Raw genomic sequence first — 19108 nt, forward strand, 5'->3', positions numbered from 1 at the left:
AAATTTGGGGCTTATGCGTAGCATGCTCAGGTCGATATTGTAGAGTGTGAGTATTTTACAACCAAATTTTGCTATGAGTAACCAAACGACGGTGAGTTATTCTATTGTTTTTAAGTGTTTCCTTTCGCCAACGATGTAAAGTTATTCCATTATAGCGAAGAAGTGCATCTACTTGCTAATTGTGTTTTATCCTGTAGGTGCAAAGCGTAGTGCAAGGTTGATGCGTTTTCGCATTTTTATTTGTATTTTCAGCGTCCCTATCCGGGCTTTTTAGTTTAGGCTTCGTTTTTTGAAAAACATACATAGGACGCATATTTCTGATTTCGTCATATAATTTTTAATTTCTGTCCTTATTGTTTTTTCTAAAAATTCTGTCCGACCATCTATCTCAATTTACGCTTGTATAATGACTAAATGTGCTACTTCCATAAGTTATGCATTTTTATGAAAATGCAGGGTGTTAGTGCTACGCATTAACTCAACAACTTTCTTAACTCATCAACAACTAGTGCTGCTGTATGCAAAATTGTCAATAATGGCATAAATTTGCATCAACCCATTCACATTCTTAATGCTTTCAGGGAATACTTTTCCTCATGTTACACACACATCCGTCAGAATATAAATGTGTCATCGCCTCCAGCGTGCTCGCCAGTCACTCTTTCTTTCACCGGTTGCAGCAAACAAAGTATTCGCTACTCCTTCTGCTCTCAAAAATACAAGTGCTGGCCCGGATAAGATTTACACATGTTATTTCAAACTGGTTGCTCATCTCATTTACGAACCACTCAGTAACGTAATCTACCTTTCCTCCAAAACCAGCGTTCGTCCTTCCTTCCTAAAAAAAGAGAAGGTTGTACCCATCATCAAAAAACTCGACTGGCTGTTAATTTTTAGTTATTGTCCCATCTACATTTTTCCCACTTTTAGTCAATTAATTGAGCATGTAATGCTAAACGCCTTAATAGCTATTTGTGTAAATTGAATCTCCTGAGTGATTTCCAGTTTGTTTTCCGATTGTGCCTTAATAGCTATTTATGTATATTTAATCTCCTGAGTGATTTCTGGTTTGGTTTCCAATTGGGACGTTCTACTAACCTAGCCTTACTTTCCTTAACCGACTATATACAAAACTCAATCGACACCAGAAATTTTGTTGGTTCAGATACTTGATTTCAGTAAAGCATTTGCTACGATTAATCACAACGTTTTGTTCCACAAATTAGAAGCATATGGGATAAAAGGCCCAATCTAACATTATTAAGCACTTCTTTGCTCAACAGGCAGTACACAGTATATGTGGGTGATAGCTTCTCTGAAACCATAACATTTGATCAAGGCATACCCCATGGTTCCGTTTTGTGTCCGCTGGTATTTATTTTATATATTAATGGCCTTCCAGGTTTACTTCATTCCTTTCATTGTGTCCTATATGCCGATGATACCGCACTATCTTTTTGCGATCAATCGATAACATCTCTTACCTCCAAGCCGAATACTATGCTCAGTGACGTCGTTAACTCGTGTAGCGCCAATTACTTAGTTATTAACGCACAAAAACTAAATTTATTATTTTCAGGACTTCAGGACTCCCACCAGGGGGCTGAGTGGAGAGAGAGAGAAAATGACTTTATTGAGAAATAAATATCCTGCGGAGTGGGTTCAAGTGCGACGCAGGGCACCCCCACCCCGACTATACTGTCGTCCTCGCGACGATGCCTCGGCCCGGGCTTCCGCGCGGGGGGCGCCACAAAGGTCTCCGGGGGTCACCCCCCGTTCCCCTCGCCTGCGCCTCCCTGCGCTTCTGCCGGCCGAGAGCCGCCTCGAGCCGCTGGATTGTCCTTCGCTGCGTTTCGTACTCGTGAGAGTTCCGCGTTTTCGTTAGCAACTGCGGCTAGAACCTGCGAAGCTTCCCAAGTATACTGCCCTCGTAATCCTTAGGACGAGCTGATTCGAGACATACCCAACTTCTCACCGATGGGTGGACTTTCCAACCGCCATCGCTCTGCTGAAAACCGGCCACGACGAGTGCTGTCGCGAAGCCTAACCAAGCAAATTTTGAACAGCTGCCACGAACGACGAGCGCCACATGCCACGAGCGCCGGCGTCCTCGGGCTCGCGGCCAATCTGCCTCGGGCACGCGCCTTCGGGCCTCGCCCTACTACTGATATCGGACGCGCACCACCCAAGACCCGCCCATGCTACCGGAGAACCCGACTCCTGGCAGTGACTTTCAACACGTCGCAACATGGACTTCGATGAAAACAGCGGGCGCACAATGAACAGTCCTGGCCCCTGGGTGCAAGTGCTCAGAGAACGAAGCAATGCAAAGAAGAATCAACGGCAAGCCGCCGACATCGCTTTCACTCAACAGCATGCGCCTAGTACTTCAACCATCCATTCTCAAGCCTCAGAAGAATCTACAGGAGTCCGGATGCCCACACGTCCCAACCCTCATCGATTAACCCTGGCCAATACCCCACTCAACGTCCGAGAGCATACATCTAGCCGAAGCTACCAGAGGACGAATACAAGATTGTTTATCGTCGACATACAGGCCTCAAAGTGTCGGCATGGCCAGATAAAAGCATCGCGCAAGGCTTAGCTGTCGCAGGTGGTTTCCACATGAAGGACTCCTACGCACACGTCACTGCTCAAACACAGTGGACCCAAAACCTCATCGTAGCCAGCACCGCGGATGAGGACTATGCCATGAAGCTCAGCGCTATTACCCACCTTCAGCTCGGTGCGGCGCAACACGAACTTTCCCCATAACTTACGCCTTTACCCGGCACTGTGGGTGGCGTAATACACGGCATCGAAGCGGAGCTCAGCGCTATTACCCACCTCCAGCTCGGTGCGGCGCAACGCGAACTTTCCCCATAACTTACGCCTTTACCCGGCACTTTGCGTGGCGTAATACACGGCATCGAAGCGGGTACAACTGAAGAAGACCTAGCCGACCTGATCTCTACTACTGGTCCTAGAATACTTCACGCACGTACGTTCGGACGCTCAACATCAGCCCTAATTACTTTCGACGGGCCACATGTCCCCTTCTACGTCAAGTTTGGAAGCACCTACACCCGCTGTCGACCATACCGCCGATATGTGCAGTTCTGTTCTGCATGTGGAGAACTCGGCCACCACAAGTACGTTTGCCCCAACCCAAGAAAAAACGTCTGCAAGCTCTGCGGTGATGAAAACCCCCAGCCAAATCATTCCTGCCAACCAAAATGAAAATTATGCGATTTACCACACGAAACATCCGGCAAGGACTGTAAGAAACGCCTTCGACCAAGCCCGCCACCTCTACACATCCGTGAGCGCTTCGTCCGGTATCTGGAATACTCCGGAGACACCTCCGTTCAGTGCCCACCCGCCCAGGAGACTCGGTCAACGCTACCGCAAGGCAACACCAAGAAGAGCTGGTCACAAGTCCTTAAGCACTCCCCCACTGCTACGAACCCCTTTCCCCCACTCTCAGACAGATCATCAAACACCAACACCCAACATTACGAGCAGACCATCAGCACACTACGTAGCCAAAACGCGAAATTAACTAAAAGGCTTCAACTCTTTGAGAAAGCCACCCAAAGCAGAATCGAAGCCCTAGAAAGCCAAATAGAACAACGTATCACCCGAATTGAAACATCTCAAAGCAGCTCAGCGACCCTGCGCCCTGTCCAACAAGACGCACCCCGCCCACACCTGACGCCCCACAGGTACCTGCACTCCCGACATTTGAGGAGCTAAATCTTATGATAGAGCAGAAGATCGACCAGAAGCCGACGCAATTCAAAGAACAGGAAGAGCAACACCTCACGTCTCACTTAGATAATGTCCACAAAGCTCTCGAGAACACTACCCATACCATTCTCAAGTTAAAAGAAACCCTCAACGTCCGCATGACTCGTCTCGAAGAAGCTCCTAACAACAAAGTTGAAAAGATGGGCTTCAACCTCAACCAGCGCGTTATAAGTCTCGAGGAAGAGCACCAACAATCGCACGAAAGCCCAAATCATACCCCTTGCGCGAAGCCCATATGCAAGAAACCGGCGAAATGCCCGACAATGACTAACGACCTCTCCCGCTCAGACACCTCCCCTACTCTCACTGTGTGGCAATGTAACTGTAAATCATTCAATCGAAAGCGACAGTCCCTCCTCTACTTCAGCCAGCAACACAATCCGGATTTTATTGTCCTACAAGAAACTGAAACAGAGCACATCAAATTAAGTGGATATGATACGCACATAGCTCCCGGTCGTTTCCGTACTGCCATTCTTACGAAGAAGCAGCACACGTCCCAACAGCACTCCTTCGATAACCCTATCGAACACACCCTCATCGAAGTACTTCCGCGCAACACGATTCACCAAAGCTTGTTTATCCTCAATATCTACAGCATACCATCTAAATCCCTTGTGGGCCTCGACAAACTCCTCCGAACGACCAAACAACGCATCCATGGACACAAACTGCTCGTCCTTGGCGATTTTAACGCTCCGCACGCCGCATGGGGATACACCACTACAAATAAGAAAGGCGCGAATGTACATAACACTGCACAGCAACACCAGCTTACCCTCTGGACAGACCCCACACTGCCCGCTCGCATCGGCAACAGCGTTTCCCGTGACACGACGCCCGACCTTACCTTCTCCCACAATATCATGAACATCCAATGGACAAGACTGGACGAAACCCTGGGAAGCGACCATCACATCCTTCGCATCTTAGTAAAACATAATTCGATCCCCCAGAGAATTAGGCAAGCGAAGATCACGAACTGGACGGCATTCCGTGAGTCCGTGCAGCCCACAATTCTCATTAATATCGAGGAATGGACTAAAAAATGCTTGGATTCTGGTAATGAACACGCTAAAACAGTTCAGCTTACGATGGACAATCCAGCGGCGGACGCGCATCTGCTTCATATCTGGGACACCCGGTGGAATTTGATACTTCGCTGGAAGAACCAAAAACACAACCGCAAGCTCAAACTGCGAATAGCGCAGCTGACTAAACAAGCTGAGGAATATGCAAACACCCTCAGCCGACAAAATTGGAACCAGCTTTGCGATCAGCTACAAGGTACCTTAAGTAATCGCCGCACCTGGCTCATTCTCCGGTCTCTACTCGGGCGCACGGAAAGCAAAGCAACTACAGGACACCCCCTCCAGCGGCTCATCCATAACTATCCCGGTACCGATGAAGAACTCCTCCGCGACATCACGACCCACCATATTGGCGCCTCTCTTAGCGCTTCTTCCCCGACCATGGGCCTACCCGATTACGCTGGAAGACCTAACCCGGACCTAGATGCCCCTTTTACGACGACGGAAATTATCGCTGCTATCCACAAACTGACCCGCAATACAGCACCAGGACACGATCGCATCAACAATAAAACACTGCGAAACCTTGACTATAAAACCATTGACAGCCTCCTACAATACATCAATGAAAGTTGGGAGCGAGGACAATTACTGGCGCAGTGGAAACATGCAGACATCACCAAGATTCCCATGCCAGGGAAACCCATTAACCTCCGCAACTTGCTCCCCATCTCTCTTACCTCTTGCTTGGGCAAACTCTACGAAAACATGGTGCACGACAGACTATCGCCGTACTTGGAAGACAAGGAGTAGCTCCCGCACACCATGCTTGGCTTTCGCCCCCGGACTTTCAACACGGGACATCCTTCTTAAAATTAAAGAAGATTTATTGGATAACCTCAGAAGCCAACACAAGAGCGCCATTCTCGCACTTGACGTCAAAAGCGCGTTTGAAAGTGTCACCCATCAAGCTATACTCGAAGGCCTGCAATCCACCCACTTCGTAGGGAAAGTCTGCCGTTATGTGCGCGACTTTCTCACCGACCGCACGGCCACGATTAGCGTGGGACAGTTCCGCACGGCCACTCTAAAAACACCACCAAAAGGCACCCCCCCCAAGGTTCTGTCATTTCTCCACTGCATTTTAACTTGGCAATGCGAGGGCTGCCGCCACTTCTGAAAAAGATACCAGGAATCAGCCATGCGCTGTACGCAGACGACATCAGTATCTGGACGCGTACAGGCTCAGTAGGAGAACGACAAGACGCACTCCAAACAATAAACATCACGGAAGAATACATCCGGGCTCGCGGGCTCTCCTTTGCCCCTGACAAAGCGGAACTTTTACTGTTCAAGAAACGCAGCAGAGGTCGCCCACCCGCCCCCATACCCGACCTTGAACTCTCAGTCAATGGTAACCCCATACCCCTGGTTAATACCCTACCGATTCTCGGCTTAACATTACAGAGAGACGGAGCAGGCCTTGCAACCATCCAGAAAGTTCAAGAAACAGTAATTCAAGTCACCCATCTCATTCGCCGCGTAAGCAACAGATGCCATTATCTCAAAGAGCGCTACATAATACGCTTGACCCAAGCCCTAATCATCAGTAGGATTACTTACGGCACTCCATACCTCAGTCTCAAGAATAGCGAGCGCGACAGACTAAATGTCCTTATCCGGAAGGGCTACAAGGTTGCACTTGATCTACCTCCGACAACTTCTACCGACAAGCTAATAAAACTTGGTCTGCACAACACCTGGGAGGAACTAGCTGAAGCTCACAAAATCATCCAAATCGAAAGACTTAAACTCACCAAAACGGGTCGTCATAGCTACGTCGTCCTGGTTACGATGCACAGGAGACATCATATAGTAAACAGCGCATCCCCCTGGTTTTACGCCAACTTATTACCGTTGCTCCAATCCCCAGAAATATGCATCCCGTATTCAATGCATAATGAAGAAAGGCCAGGTTCATCACCCTCAGAAATCCTACGGAGACAACAAAGCAGCGGTCCGCTACACAGACGCTGCCCGGTACCCTCGAAAGTCTACGCATGCATACAGCGTTGTCAAAAATCATGCCACAGAACTCACGTCGGCCACAATCCCAATTCCTGACACAGAGTCTGCAGAGGAAATTGCCATCGCCCTCGCTGCTACCACGGGCACAGACTGCATCACTCTCATCACCGACTCCAAAACTGCCTGCCGCAATTACCAACTAGGTCGTGTTTCTGGTCAAGCCATCCGCATCCTGAACAATCTACAAAGCCCACCCCAACTCCGCATAGTCTGGACCCCAGGCCCCGCATCCCTCGAGGGGAATGAAGCGGCCCACGCCGCTGCCCGCGAGCATACCTTCCGGGCCTTCCCCTCGTTGGCAGACCGATCGATGACCTCCAGTAATGACATTCCAAGAAGATACACGGATGTCCTCGCCCATTACCGACTGCAGCGTTGCATTTACCCCCCACCACACCCCAACATGACCAGAGAGGACGCCATTACCCTCAGACAGCTGCAAACTAACACCTACCCCCACGGAACACTACTCCATGCCACCTACCCAACAACATACACTCTGACTTGTCAACACTACCCCACACTTAACGCTCTCTACCATATGGTCTGGGAGCGCCGACAATCACGATCATTAACCCCCCAACCAAACCCAACACCGGAGCAGTGGAAGGATCAGCTGACCAGCTCACGCCCTCAAGACCAGCAACGACTGGTGGACAGGGCCCGCCGGGCAGCCAAGGACCAAGGCTTCCCGGACTAAGGAGGCCTCCCACAACGGAACTAATACAGTTGAATAAATGTGTATTCCTCCTCCTCCTCAGGACTTCAATTAGGCAGACCAGCATCCTCCCCGCCATAATGTTCGGATCTCATGCCATTTCTCCACCCGAACATTCATCATTTCTTAGCATCGAACCTGACCCTAGCCTTACATTTTGTTTTCATTTTTCTTAACTTAAGCAGAAAACCGTAATTGGCATCTGCGCATTATTGAAGACTCGCCCGTTTCCGTTTGCTCATCATGTGCTGCTATCATTGTATTTCACTTTCATTCATAGTCGTTTCATTTATGCTATTGCCTCCTGGGTAACGCATATTCTTCCCATTTCTGATCAGTCCAACCCATCCAGAATCAATGCATTCGTATTATCGCACGTAAACCGTATCGTTCTCCAGCTCCCCCTCTGTTGCGCTGAAACGAGATATTAGCAGTAAATGAATTATTTACTATAACTTAGGTATTTTTTACAAGTGACTTCACTGTTATATTTCAAACGAGGCCATCGATTTTGCTGGCTTAAAGACAAGAAATTTCCCATGAACGCTGGCATCTAGGCACCCGACTTGGAGCAGTGAAAACGAGGTAAATTTAAATTTACTTGAACAAACCTCTAGCGTGTTATTTTGGGAGGAACGAGACCAGAGAAACAACATGCATGGTGAACGGAAAGAGATGGGAGACATTGATATGGCAGAGGCGGCAGTCGACTAACGTCTTTCGTCGAAATTTGCAACGAAAAGAGCAGATATGTGACCATTTTTAGTACACGTTACGTTCTAGCGCGAAGCGTGAACGAGTGTCCCGGTGTTTTAGTTCCCTGACCATATGAGACGACGGTTACGACGACGACGAGATAAGACGGCGACCGCCCCGGCCCCTCAAAAATTTGCACGCGGTTTTTTTTATTCAAGGACATTCCCAGATGTTTCGAGGCGAAATTGGGCATAGACAAACCGCTTCAACGACGCGTGCAGTACAAGAAACCCCGCGTAAGGAGCAGAATGAGCTATCATCGGCACTTCTTCGTTAATAAACATAATTTCACTTGCATTTGAAATTGTTTTTTGGGGTGGTATGATAACAATCTCCAATTCATAATGCAAAAAATAACTAGCACATATATATATATATATATATATATATATATATATATATATATATATATATATATATATATATATATATATATATATATATATATATATATATATATATATATATATATATATATACAGAAAGAAATTCCGGCAGTCTACAACGCCAAAGAATGCATAGGGGAGCGGTTTGACTATTTTGTACCGTTAGTGACGTTACATTATTTTTTTTTAATTATTACATGAGAAAGAAAGAAAAACACGCGCCCAGAGTGGGGACCGAACCCACGCCTTTCGGTCCCCACTCTGGGCGCGTGTTTTTCTTGCTTTCTCATGTAATAATTAAAAAAAATTATGTAACGTCACGAACGGTAAAAAATAGTCTAACCGTTCCCCTATGCCTTCTTTGGCGTTGTAGACTGCCGGCATTTCTTTCTGTATTTCCTAACGAGCCCCTGATTTCCAAACCTATATATATCTATATATATATATATAAATATATATATATATATATATATATACATATATATATATATATATAGTATAAGTAAAGAGTCGGATACACAGCAAGAACAATAACAAACAATGTTTACTTACGTAGCGGCAACGGGACTTGCCTTCATCAGAGTAAAGTTAAATGATTTTACTGTCGCAAACATTTTGAACACATTTCTTATATAGGTTTGCATAAAACTGTGAGAAAGAGCGGAAAATGTTTCGGAAATGGGGAGTGTGCATACAGTCAGGCTACGCCTATGTTACAACATCAACAAACAAACAAGAAAAATAAAAAAGGGGGGGGGGAGCGAGAGAGAGAAAAAGGGGTCGTGTTAACAATGCAGCGTTCAAGGTTGCACCATGATGGGTCAACGTATGCCGCGCGGGCTGCAAGTTCAGACAATGGGGGAAACTGAACAACCGCGGTTTGAAAAGAAAGGGAAGAGTATACAGTAAGGTATTCAGTGACTGCGGAGACTGGTTCGGGGGAAGCGAAGATGGGTGTGCCCCCCGCGGGTCAAGAGAATAGATAGGGGGCACAAAAGAGCATTTCACAGAAGCTAGCAATTGAACAGGAAATAGGTAGGGTCACAAAAGGTTAAACATGAATAGATCACAACGAGTTAAACATTCTTAAGTGGTGGTGGGAACGAGGCCTCCCTCCCCAGGACAAATGGCATTGTTGAGCCGCATTAGGCTAATAAAGCTGCTGTATTAGGAGAGTTTCTGCGAATTCTGATGGCAAACTCGAGGGTTGAATAATGAACATAGTTATAAAAATTATGAAGCCGCTAATTTTAATCGAGGGATAAGCACGTTAGTTTTCCGTAACTTTCATTAATTCCAAGCGTGGCTGACCCAAACTTATAAATGAGATAAGATTCCCGAACCTCGCGGTCGTGGTGCGTTTTGAAGGCGGATTCTACAATCGTTGCTTTAAGATGTTCAAATGCATGCCCGGGACTGTTCACATGTCTTGACAGGGGCAAATAAGGGCAGCTTTTTGCGTGAGAGCGGTGATTATTGAACCGTATTCGGAAGGGCGTTTCAGTTTGGCCGATATATTGTTGCCTACAAACAGTGCACTCTAGAAGATATACGACATTAGCGGAGTCACAGTTAAAGTTACCTTTTATATTTACGTAGTAGTCTGAAGCCGTGCTGGTGGCGCGCTGTGTAGTGGTCATGTGTGGGCATACTTTACATCGGGGTTTATTGCAGGGCATGCAGCCAGTAGTTGCCGGTCGGTTGATACGAGAGTTAGTAAGAAAGTCACCTAAATTCTTATTACGCCGGTAGACAACGCGTGGTGGTTCGGGGAATATGCTTTTTAAGCGGTCACTTTGCATTAGGATATTGTGATGTTTTTTTAGCACGGTTGACACTCTTGGAGCGGAGGATGAGTGGGTTAAAACTAAGTTAGTTTGCGGGTTCCCGTTCGGGGCTTTTTTCTTACAGATTTCGTTACGGTCTAATTGGTTGGCTCGCACAATAGCGTCGTCGATAACTTTTTCCGGGTATTTTTTATTCAGGAGGGCGGTCTTGAGTTCTCGACAGTTTGAGTCAAAGTCGGCTTGGTTTGAGCAAATTCTCCTAAATCGGTGGGCTTGGCTGTAAGGTATTGCTGTCTTGCAGTGTCTGACATGGCTGCTTCGGAAGTGCAAATACTGCCGCGTGTCTGTCGGTTTTCTATACAGTTTAGTTTGAAGCCGACCTTGGAAGGTAGTAACAGTGACGTCCAGAAAGTTTACACTGTGTTCCGAGTAGGAATGAGCAAGGGAAATACTAGGATGGGCTAGGTTGAATGCCTCAATGAAGGTGAGGAGCTCCGCCTCACCGTGTTGCCAGATCATGAATATGTCATCAATATACCTTTTATAGTACATTGGCTTTAAATTTTGGGTGTCAAGAAAGTTTGATTCGAGGTGAGCCATAAAGATATTGGCGAAATTAGGTCCGATTCGAGTTCCCATTGACGTTCCGCTGACTTGCACGTAATGAACTCCGTCGAACTCAAAATTGTTAAGTTCAAGAATAAGCCTAAGGAATGTTTGAAGAGCAGAAGAATCGATAGGTTTGTCGCACGATGACTGCTCATACGCAAGGGATACAGCGGCGATGCCATCTTCATGGGGGATGTTAGTATACAGTGACGCAACATCAAGGGTGACTAGAAGGCAGTTATCAGGAATTTCAATTTTTGAGATGTCTGACAGAAAGTCATTGGTATCCTTAATGAAGGAGGGAAAGCTGGGCGGAATGTCGCAAATGAGATTATCCACATAGTGCGAGAGGTTTTCGGTAACAGTGCCAATGCCAGAAACAATGGGGCGCCCTGGGTTGTTCACCTTGTGAATCTTTGGGAGAAGATAGAATTTACCGGCTACTGGGCTTAAGGGGATCAGGGAACGAGCCGTGGTTTCATTTATTGTTTTATTTTTAACAAGCTCAGCAAGTTTATCTTTGACAATTTGCTTATAATCTTGAGTGGGATCATTGGGTAGTGCTTTATCGAACGTCGATACTGATAGTTGCTTATTGGCCTCGTTGACATAGTCGGTTTTGTCAAGGATTACGATTGCGCCTCCCTTGTCGGCAGGTTTAATAATTATGTCGGGACAGCTTGCGAGTTCCTCTAGGGCTTTCTTTTCGTCGGTAGTCATGTTGTGGTGGAACGAAATTTGTGTTTGGTAAGCTTTTCGCACATCGCGTTGGACAGCTTTGATGTACATGTCGAGGCAACTATCACGCTGTGTGGGAGGGGTCCAGTGCTTATAGCTAGGTAGGGTTCTGCGGGCTTCTTCCGTCGCGGGGTGATCGTAGAAGTATTCTCGTAGTCTCATGTTTCTGGCGAAGTTATCTAAGTCCTTAAAAAGTTGAAATTCATCAAAACCACCAGTAGCCGGGCAAAAGTTTAGGCCCTTTGACAAGACGTTCATCTGAGCTGGGGAGAGGGTTATACTTGAAAGGTTCATTACATTCCCGGTAAGGTTTTCTTTTGTGACGGCAGGCGAGGGAAAAATATTAGTACAGGGATTTAACTGAACTGTTTGGGGTGCAGTAGTCGAAGCATTTATTACAGTCGTAGTGACATTATCGGCCGTATTGTCAGAGTTGTGGCAGTTACTAGTGGCGGAGCTTGTTAGGTTCTTACGGATGTGGCCAGTGTTAGAAATGTTATCTCGGTTAAACTTTCGGTCTTTTGTTCGGGATATGGCGGAGGCCGTCTTAGAATCGTAGTTGCTTAAAAGGTTCAACTCTCTTTTGCTTAGTTCCTGACTAAGTAGTTTCTCTTTCTTTCGGAGAGAATGGGCCGTAGTTTCGTAGTGATTGAGGATTATTTCAGTTAATTGTAAGGATGCTTTATCGAGTACCTGTTTCCACTTATTCATGTTGGACGGGGAGAGTTCGGTAGTAGCAGGTTTTATTCTAATCCTAAGACCCCTGGGAGCGACCGCGGCAGTCAAGTACTGTGCAAGAGCGGAAACGTGCAATTCGGAACGTATGCGCTTTTCGGTGATTTTTCTTAGCTTTAAAAACTGTCTTGAAACGGGGAAGGAGGCCGCGTTACCTGTTTTTTTTGTGTTGTAGTCAGTTGCTGCTATGCCGATTCTTTCGAAGGTTGTAAGGGCATGTGGCACGGAGGGCTGGATTTTGGACCCCGGAAGGTCCGGCGGACGCGCTGCTGTTGGTTTTCGTGGGCTCGGTGGTCGCTGAAGATGCGGAGGTTGGGCGTGGCATGCTGTTGGTGCGGCGCCGGTCAGGGAGCTTCTTAGTGTAGCCGCGAGCGTTTCTGCCGACAAGGGAGGCGCAATCGTAATCCTTGACAAAACCGACTATGTTAACGAGGCCAATAAGCAACTATCAGTATCGACGTTCTATAAAGCACTACCCAATGATCCCACTCAAGATTATAAGCAAATTGTCAAAGATAAACTTGCTGAGCTTGTTAAAAATAAAACAATAAATCAAACCACGGCTCGTTCCCTGATCCCCTTAAGCCCAGTAGCCGGTAAATTCTATCTTCTCCCAAAGATTCACAAGGTGAACAACCCAGGGCGCCCCATTGTTTCTGGCATTGGCACTGTTACCGAAAACCTCGCGCACTATGTGGATAATCTCATTTGTGACATTCCGCCCAGCTTTCCCTCCTTCATTAAGGATACCAATGACTTTCTGTCAGACATCTCAAAAATTGAAATTCCTGATAACTGCCTTCTAGTCACCCTTGATGTTGCGTCACTGTATACTAACATCCCCCATGAAGATGGCATCGCCGCTGTATCCCTTGCGTATGAGCAGTCATCGTGCGACAAACCTATCGATTCTTCTGCTCTCCAAACATTCCTTAGGCTTATTCTTGAACTTAACAATTTTGAGTTCGACGGAGTTCATTACGTGCAAGTCAGCGGAACGTCAATGGGAACTCGAATCGGACCTAACTACGCCAATATCTTTATGGCTCACCTCGAATCAAACTTTCTTGACACCCAAAATTTAAAGCCAATGTACTATAAAAGGTATATTGATGACATATTCATGATCTGGCAACACGGTGAGGCGGAGCTCCTCACCTTCATTAAGGCATTCAACCTAGCCCATCCTAGTATTTCCCTTGCTCATTCCTACTCGGAACACAGCGTAAACTTTCTGGACGTCACTGTTACTACCTTCCAAGGTCGGCTTCAAACTAAACTGTATAGAAAACCGACAGACACGCGGCAGTATTTGCACTTCCGAAGCAGCCATGTCAGACACTGCAAGACAGCAATACCTTACAGCCAAGCCCACCGATTTAGGAGAATTTGCTCAAACCAAGCCGACTTTGACTCAAACTGTCGAGAACTCAAGACCGCCCTCCTGAATAAAAAATACCCGGAAAAAGTTATCGACGACGCTATTGTGCGAGCCAACCAATTAGACCGTAACGAAATCTGTAAGAAAAAAAGCCCCGAACGGGAACCCGCAAACTAACTTAGTTTTAACCCACTCATCCTCCGCTCCAAGAGTGTCAACCGTGCTAAAAAAACATCACAATATCCTAATGCAAAGTGACCGCTTAAAAAGCATATTCCCCGAACCACCACGCGTTGTCTACCGGCGTAATAAGAATTTAGGTGACTTTCTTACTAACTCTCGTATCAACCGACCGGCAACTACTGGCTGCATGCCCTGCAATAAACCCCGATGTAAAGTATGCCCACACATGACCACTACACAGCGCGCCACCAGCACGGCTTCAGACTACTACGTAAATATAAAAGGTAACTTTAACTGTGACTCCGCTAATGTCGTATATCTTCTAGAGTGCACTGTTTGTAGGCAACAATATATCGGCCAAACTGAAACGCCCTTCCGAATACGGTTCAATAATCACCGCTCTCACGCAAAAAGCTGCCCTTATTTGCCCCTGTCAAGACATGTGAACAGTCCCGGGCATGCATTTGAACATCTTAAAGCAACGATTGTAGAATCCGCCTTCAAAACGCACCACGACCGCGAGGTTCGGGAATCTTATCTCATTTATAAGTTTGGGTCAGCCACGCTTGGAATTAATGAAAGTTACGGAAAACTAACGTGCTTATCCCTCGATTAAAATTAGCGGCTTCATAATTTTTATAACTATGTTCATTATTCCTACCCTCGAGTTTGCCATCAGAATTCGCAGAAACTCTCCTAATACAGCAGCTTTATTAGCCTAATGCGGCTCAACAATGCCATTTGTCCTGGGGAGGGAGGCCTCGTTCCCACCACCACTTAAGAATGTTTAACTCGTTGTGATCTATTCATGTTTAACCTTTTGTGACCCTACCTATTTCCTGTTCAATTGCTAGCTTCTGTGAAATGCTCTTTTGTGCCCCCTATCTATTCTCTTGACCCGCGGGGGGCACACCCATCTTCGCTTCCCCCGAACCAGTCTCCGCAGTCACTGAATACCTTACTGTATACTCTTCCCTTTCTTTTCAAACCGCGGTTGTTCAGTTTCCCCCATTGTCTGAACTTGCAGCCCGCGCGGCATACGTTCACCCGTCATGGTGCAACCTTGAACGCTGCATTGTTAACACGACCCCTTTTTCTCTCTCTCGCCCCCCCCCCTTTTTTATTTTTCTTGTTTGTTTGTTGATGTTGTAACATAGGCGTAGCCTGACTGTATGCACACTCCCCATTTCCGAAACATTTTCCGCTCTTTCTCACAGTTTTATGCAAACCTATATAAGAAATGTGTTCAAAATGTTTGCGACAGTAAAATCATGTAACTTTACTCTGATGAAGGCAAGTCCCGTTGCCGCTACGTAAGTAAACTTTGTTTGGTATTGTTCTTGCTGTGTATCCGACTCGTTACTTATACTATTTCTGCGCGCTTTGTGAGTTTATCTTTCTCTCTCTCTCTCTCTCTCTCTCTCTATATATATATATATATATATATATATATATAAGGTAACATAAGAACGTTCAATGTTGGCCCTGCAATGCCATGAATTCGAGTTGCTTGAATCTAGGTTGCCCAACTTGGTTTTCCACAGCTCTGCCAGCTACACGTTGTCAATATCCTCCCTTTCCTACCACGCAGCCTTTGTAACTCTCACAACGAACTGGGACACCCTTGCAAGTAATTATATACAATGGCACTACAATATTGTTCTTCGAATATCATTGCAACTCGTGTTGAGCCTGAATATGTAATTTTATGAAGACATGTGAAGCGTACGTGCGCACACGCATGATGCGCAGTAAAACTTTGGCATATCCTGTAGTTTCTTTTTTAGTTTTTATAACGTACATGGGCCAAGCAATCACGAGCAACTTTCATAGAACGGTGGCGTTCCGAAACCTCAAGGCCGTCAAGCGCCTAATGCATCAAGCGTTTGCAACGAACGGCGTGGATAGCTGAAGCACGCTGTGGCCTTGGGCACCGTACACTGATTAGCGCAGTGATGTCTACGGCCTGGTTTTGCAAGCCAAGCCTTCTTTGTACTAGTTTTCGCCTCTCGTGCCGCCCTCCAAGTAAAGTGCTTTACCTTACCTCGTATTCTCCAAATTTTGGCTGTTTCTAGTCCTACAACGAATAGGAGTCTAACACGCTTGAGTGGAGACATAACATCACCCGCCTGGCTCGTATAGAACTCGGAAGCCTTGGTGATTTCGGTGATTGCCAACTTGTCGTCAATAAGCCGACGTACTGCCCTGAACGATGTGTGGGCAGCTTGCCTCACCAACGCCAAACGCGCCGATGCTGTCGGCTAGCACTAAGAATCGACCGGCCAAAGAGAGCTGGAACTTTCGTTGTTGGAGCGTTTGTAAAGTCCATAGGCACTGTACTGTTTCGGTTAGTGCTCGATATTTATATTTTGTATTTCTTATTTTCATTGTCCCTTAGATAGATGTTCTGCTTTCTGTCTGCCCTTGTCGCCATCGGCATCGTTCCTTTTTCGCCCGGTGAACATAACCTCCCCAAGAGAACTCGGGTGACTGCAAACAGTGCACACGCGCCGAACACAAAACAAACGGTTAGCGAAAGCGCAGTCATCGTACTGAAGAGGTCCGGAGGGTACTTACTAAAAGCCTGTCTAGGATACGTATCATCGACGCTCGACGGTAGTACTACGTCGGCACAAACGGGAGCGTCAGTCATATGAGGATGACGTTGACACACTCGGCTACCGGCTCCTTGTCTTGCTTTGATGGGATCGCTTTTATTCTTTTGGCCTCAGAAGCGCCCGGGAAGGCGGAAGCTTCAGATCACAAAAAACGGACACGTCGGGTAGATCCAAGTGTGTCGACAATATCTGCACCTCGCCCATTTTTATTTGTTCTCCATACAAGCTATTTCTATCAATGTTGTGTCGCTAAACTTACGCGACTGCCTACAGCGATACGCTTTCTTTCTTTCTTCTTCATTAAAGGCAGTCTGCTATTGATGATCTGTCAACAGTTCTGCCTGGACAGCACTTGCAGTAAAATTTTACGTTTCGAATGGAAACAGTGACAATCTTCCGCATTTTAGGTCTATAATATTCTTAAGTGTTTTAGGCGCAACGTGGTCTATAAAACGTTATGATTGTTACCGATATTTAATATTTTATTGACTGTAGTCAATGAAATTGTATGCCTCTTTAGGATATTGAATCATTTGAGGCGCTAAACAAAGGGGACCACCCACCGCGGTGGCTCATTGGTAATACCTTGTGCTGCTCAGCACAAGGTCGCGGTTTCGATGTCCGGCCGTGGCGGCTGCTTTTCTGATGGAGGGAAAAAACAAAAACGCCAGTGTGTACGAGATTTCGCCGCACGTTAAAGATCCCCAGGAGGTCAAAATTAATCTGGAGCCCTCCACTACGGCACGCCTCATCGCCTGCGTTGCGTCGGCGCGTTAAGCTCCACAATCAATCAATCAATAAAGGGGATCAGCAGAACCCGGAACTCTAGCTCATATTATAATACAGTGTGTGTGCAATCCCAAACTTCCACCTCTCCGATCCCCTCTTCCCACCCCTGAGCTGTGGGAGAACCTGGTGACCAGCGACGATCTGCACGTCCAGCAGCTCCTGGCATCCAGAGCGAAAGCTCTCTGCTCACTTGATGGATTCCCGGATAGGGAACCACACCCACTTTAGAAAGCACGAATAAACCTTTTCTCTCTCTACGAACTCGAGTTCTTTGAGTGATAGTGCGACTGACGGTGTACTGATGCAATTGTTTCCCGCTTTATGAATGAAGTTTGCCTCAACAATCCCTCTTGCTTGCTTATCTCTGACCTATTTTTAAAACGTGGCCTGTTTGAAGAGCGGAGTGCCGTTTGTACCTTGTAGCGAATACCTTTTGCAGTGCTCAGCAATGTGGCCACCAGCGTTGTTCTTTACTGTCCAATAGTGTTCGCGCGCTCTGTCGTTGAAACATCTGCCTGTTTGGCCAATATAAGACTTGTTACAACTCATGGGAATCTCACAGACAACTGCCATGGCTCATTCTGCGTAAAATTAACCGTGCTTCTTGCAGCATGATTGCCCTTTCTTTTGCGTCATCATAGGGCAAACCTGCGCCACTTTGTAGGCGCGCTGAACTCAACATTAACATCGTACGTTTGAGCAACTTTTCTGAGGTTATGCGAGACCCTGTGAGAATACGGAATAACATAAACTTTTTTGTTCTAGTTTCATTTTCACGTCACGTTCCTTCGGTTTTGTTTTAAATTTTTGCAGAAGTGCCTCGCAAACACCAGATGCAACTGCAGAAGGGAAACCCGCATTGCTCAGCAGGGCAATCTGTTCATTAAGAGCATGTTGTAACTTGCGTGCACACGACTTGATTAAGGCTTCTTTGATGCATGTCATGGCCACACCCCTTTTACTCAATTTCGAGTGAGCGCTATCAAATGGATTCAGCTGCTTATTGGCGCGTGGCTAGTATTGCCAACACATGTGCGTGTTCTGGAAAGTCAGGCTGAAATCTGGGAATCGCATACGGTTATCGCTTGGCACTGGGCCCTGAGTCACATGCTGAGTACTAAAACTTCGCGCCCTGGGTAACATGTTGATGGCCTACTACTATGAACCTATGCGGCCGTAATTATGTCCAAGAGGACTGGAGCAAGAATATGAGAATATGATAGAATGTCTGATAGAATTGGCCACCCCATACATCTGGTCCAAAGGTCCTGTTTGACTTCAGCGAAGAAGCGGCACATTTAACCTCTTCTGGTGTAAAAGGGCCAGAGACTCCAGTACACTCATCATCCTCAAGCCTGGGAAGTGACTCAAGGAAACAATGAAAGGCGAGCTTTTCACCTACGATATTTGACGCACCAAGAAACCTGCCTTAATGAGCATTGAACATACCGACAATATCAGTTTTTCCAGTGTACGTAG

The sequence above is a fragment of the Haemaphysalis longicornis genome, unplaced genomic scaffold (genome assembly GCF_048455015.1).
Source record: "Haemaphysalis longicornis isolate Haplotype H1 unplaced genomic scaffold, Haemaphysalis longicornis Haplotype H1 scaffold_3, whole genome shotgun sequence".
NCBI lineage: Eukaryota > Metazoa > Arthropoda > Arachnida > Ixodida > Ixodidae > Haemaphysalis > Haemaphysalis longicornis.